The sequence below is a fragment of the Salvelinus fontinalis genome, unplaced genomic scaffold (genome assembly GCF_029448725.1).
Source record: "Salvelinus fontinalis isolate EN_2023a unplaced genomic scaffold, ASM2944872v1 scaffold_0670, whole genome shotgun sequence".
NCBI lineage: Eukaryota > Metazoa > Chordata > Actinopteri > Salmoniformes > Salmonidae > Salvelinus > Salvelinus fontinalis.
The window spans coordinates 10,001-15,000 of NW_026600879.1; positions in this window are offsets into that span (position 1 = coordinate 10,001).

Genomic DNA, 5,000 nt, shown 5'->3' on the forward strand with positions numbered 1-5,000 from the left:
AATCCGAAAGGGGCTCCCCCGATAGAAGCCATTCCACATGGGGCGGGAGGAACAACACCGACTGAACACCAGCTTAGATAGCCGGCCGCCAGGTGCCCTCCCAGGTGGAACACGATTGCAAATCAGTCAGAAGAACTTTAAAGCGATTGACAACAGAGGACAACCATGGAGACCCAAATGTGAACCACGGGCGCCGAAGGGTTGGAATAACACCCTATATTCGGTCGCCGAAGGGCTGGAATAACACCCTATATTCGGGCGCCGAAGGGTTGGAATACACCCTAAATCGGTCGCCGGCGGTATAAGGTCCAATGGACCATGGTTCCGAGGGGCTCACATCCCTCAAACGTGTCCGTTTCACGTTTTATAATCGGACTGAGCAGTTTGCCACCACCGCCGATTGTCTAGGACATGGAAGTCTTGTTGTCAAAAGCCAGGTTTCTAAAATCGCGCCGGTACCTGTCTGGTCCACCCACCAGGGAGTGTGTCATCGCCGGACAGGCTGAATTATCGAAAAAAGGCGTGTCAATCGATAGGTGTCAATGTGCTCCGATTTTTTTGACAAAAGTTTGTGGACACGAAAACCGTTAAACCGTTAATAACTCAAAAAATACAACTCCAATCTGGTTGAGGTTTTTTTTGCACGAAAGGGTACAAATAGACGAACAGTTTCATCTAATTATAACCGTTTTTCTATAAAACATTTTAATAGAAAATCGTGTTTTAATGTTGTGGGGAAAAAAATCGATTGCCAGTACAAGAAATTCCTATGGTTCCGGTTTTTTTTTTACAGTGGATAACTGTTGACCATCACGAGAGAAGGTATGAGCCAAAATTTGGGGCATCTAGCCCATCGGGAAATATTTTTTATCATTATTTCAATATTTCGGGAATTGGTCGAAAAAGTGACAGAGTGCCACTGCCGTGCACCTGGTATTATTTTTGGGTTACCAGGTGCATATTTTTATAATGGTTTTAAATGATTTTAGATAGGCTACATACCTCAATACCCGATATGGGAGCATCATACTACGGCCACAAGTCAGTAGGCACCGGCCTAAGGGATTTATGGAGCTTTTCAGAAAAATGTCTGGACTTACCCTCCGTGCACCTGGTATTATTTTTGGGTTACCAGGTGCCCGCATTGAAATTTAAAAATACTCAGGAAAACGGCTAAGTGCCCTCTTTTGGGTTACCAGGTGCACGCATTGAAATCGAATGGAAAATGCTTATAAACGGTTTATATACATTAAAGCCCGCTATGGGAGCATCATACTACGGCCACAAGTCAGTAGGCACCGGCCTAATGGATTTATGGAGCTTTTCAAAAAAAGTCCGAAAATATTCTATGTTGAACTAGGCTGGAAAAACGACAGAGTGCCCACTTTTGGGTTACCAGGTGCACGCATTGAAATTGCATGAAAACGACTTTTAATAGCTTCCCCACGCCCATGCCCGATATGGGGGCATCACAGTAGGGGTCCAGGTCAGTAGGCACCGGCCTAAGGGATTTATGGAGCTTTTCAAAAAAAGTCCGAAAATATTCTATGTTGAACTAGGCTGGAAAAACGACAGAGTGCCCACTTTTAGGTTACCAGGTGCACGCATTGAAATTGCATGAAAACGACTTTTAATAGCTTCCCCACGCCCATGCCCGATATGGGGGCATCACAGTAGGGGTCCAGGTCAGTAGGCACCGGCCTAAGGGATTTATGGAGCTTTTCAAAAAAATGTCTGGACTTACCCTCCACCCGTGCACCTGGTATTATTTTTGGGTTACCAGGTGCCCGCATTGAAATCGAATGGAAAAGGACTTTTAAGGGCCTGCCCACGCCCATGCCCGATATGGCGGCATCATAGTAGGGGCCCTAGTCAGTAGGCACCGGCCTAATGGATTTATGGAGCTTTTCAAAAAAAGTCCGAAAATATTCTATGTTGAACTAGGCTGGAAAAACGACAGAGTGCCCACTTTTAGGTTACCAGGTGCACGCATTGAAATCGAATGGAAAATGCTTATAAACGGTTTATATACATTAAAGCCCGCTATGGGAGCATCATACTACGGCCACAAGTCAGTAGGCACCGGCCTAATGGATTTATGGAGCTTTTCAAAAATGTATGTACCGACACTTCTGACACCACCTTATGTTAGTTTGGGTTACCAGGTGCCCGCATTGAAATTTAAAAATACTCAGAAAAACGACAGAGTGCCCACTTTTAGGTTACCAGGTGCACGCATTGAAATCGAATGGAAAATGCTTATAAACGGTTTATATACATTAAAGCCCGCTATGGGAGCATCATACTACGGCCACAAGTCAGTAGGCACCGGCCTAATGGATTTATGGAGCTTTTCAAAAAAAGTCCGAAAATATTCTATGTTGAACTAGGCTGGAAAAACGACAGAGTGCCCACTTTTAGGTTACCAGGTGCACGCATTGAAATCGAATGGAAAATGCTTATAAACGGTTTATATACATTAAAGCCCGCTATGGGAGCATCATACTACGGCCACAAGTCAGTAGGCACCGGCCTAATGGATTTATGGAGCTTTTCAAAAAAAGTCCGAAAATATTCTATGTTGAACTAGGCTGGAAAAACGACAGAGTGCCCACTTTTAGGTTACCAGGTGCACGCATTGAAATCGAATGGAAAATGCTTATAAACGGTTTATATACATTAAAGCCCGCTATGGGAGCATCATACTACGGCCACAAGTCAGTAGGCACCGGCCTAATGGATTTATGGAGCTTTTCAAAAAAAGTCCGAAAATATTCTATGTTGAACTAGGCTGGAAAAACGACAGAGTGCCCACTTTTAGGTTACCAGGTGCACGCATTGAAATCGAATGGAAAATGCTTATAAACGGTTTATATACATTAAAGCCCGCTATGGGAGCATCATACTACGGCCACAAGTCAGTAGGCACCGGCCTAATGGATTTATGGAGCTTTTCAAAAAAAGTCCGAAAACTATTCTATGTTGGAACTAGGCTGGAAAAACGACAGAGTGCCCACTTTTAGGTTACCAGGTGCACGCATTGAAATCGAATGGAAAATGCTTATAAACGGTTTATATACATTAAAGCCCGCTATGGGAGCATCATACTACGGCCACAAGTCAGTAGGCACCGGCCTAAAAGATTTATGGAGCTTTTAAAAAATAGGGTCTGAATACTTTCTATGTTGGAATAGGCTGGAAAAACGACAGAGTGCCCACTTTTAGGTTACCAGGTGCACGCATTGAAATCGAATGGAAAATGCTTATAAACGGTTTATATACATTAAAGCCCGCTATGGGAGCATCATACTACGGCCACAAGTCAGTAGGCACCGGCCTAAAGGATTTATGGAGCTTTTAAAAAAAAGTCCGAAAATATTCTATGTTGGAACTAGGCTGGAAAAACGACAGAGTGCCCACTTTTAGGTTACCAGGTGCACGCATTGAAATCGAATGGAAAATGCTTATAAACGGTTTATATACATTAAAGCCCGCTATGGGAGCATCATACTACGGCCACAAGTCAGTAGGCACCGGCCTAAAAGATTTATGGAGCTTTTAAAAAATAGGGTCTGAATACTTTCTATGTTGGAATAGGCTGGAAAAACGACAGAGTGCCCACTTTTAGGTTACCAGGTGCACGCATTGAAATCGAATGGAAAATGCTTATAAACGGTTTATATACATTAAAGCCCGCTATGGGAGCATCATACTACGGCCACAAGTCAGTAGGCACCGGCCTAAAAGATTTATGGAGCTTTTAAAAAATAGGGTCTGAATACTTTCTATGTTGGAATAGGCTGGAAAAACGACAGAGTGCCCACTTTTAGGTTACCAGGTGCACGCATTGAAATCGAATGGAAAATGCTTATAAACGGTTTATATACATTAAAGCCCGCTATGGGAGCATCATACTACGGCCACAAGTCAGTAGGCACCGGCCTAAAAGATTTATGGAGCTTTTAAAAAATAGGGTCTGAATACTTTCTATGTTGGAATAGGCTGGAAAAACGACAGAGTGCCCACTTTTAGGTTACCAGGTGCACGCATTGAAATCGAATGGAAAATGCTTATAAACGGTTTATATACATTAAAGCCCGCTATGGGAGCATCATACTACGGCCACAAGTCAGTAGGCACCGGCCTAAAAGATTTATGGAGCTTTTAAAAAATAGGGTCTGAATACTTTCTATGTTGGAATAGGCTGGAAAAACGACAGAGTGCCCACTTTTAGGTTACCAGGTGCACGCATTGAAATCGAATGGAAAATGCTTATAAATGACACACAAAGAAAAGGATTAATTGCTAAAATATTATATTTATTTTGAGTTCTTCATTGATTGATTTGTCTCTCAATTAATGTCCGAGCTTGGCTTGCGTTACGAGGCAAATTATGGTAGCGGTAGTAACGTGATTGTGTTTCCAGAGAGTGACACATATGGTCAGCCACAGTTCCCCGGTCTGTAACCGACCCATGGTTAAAGTTCAGTGTTGCAATGCTTCGTCGAATGGTTCCAAATGTCACTTTACTTCCAATTCCGAACTCTGCAAAAATCTTTCCCACAAATGCACAGAGATTAAGGTATGGTTTCCCGCAGGATGTAAAAAAAAAGAGTCTTGTGTCTGGGGTAATTCCACTCAGATGAGGCCGGATCGCATGGAATTGTTTGAGCCAAGTGTATTCCTCCTGCGATAGAACTATTCTGCACTCCCCGAAGCTGGAGTTCGTTTTGTGGCTTGCAACGCACATCTGATAACCCCCACTTTCCAAGGATACTTCTGTAAAATCACTCTCACTGAACATGGTGACTGGGGATCGTCGAGTGCCATTAAATATGGCCAACCGGCTGGACATGAGAGCCGCAAACCTGCGTCTGTCAGAGGAGGTGGCTCGCACTTCCAGCCTACTGAGAACAGCAGGAATAGATTGATTGCTTAACTCAACAAAACGGTTTAAATCAGCAGCGCTGAGCACCTCGTCCCTGCAGCGTCTGCGAAAT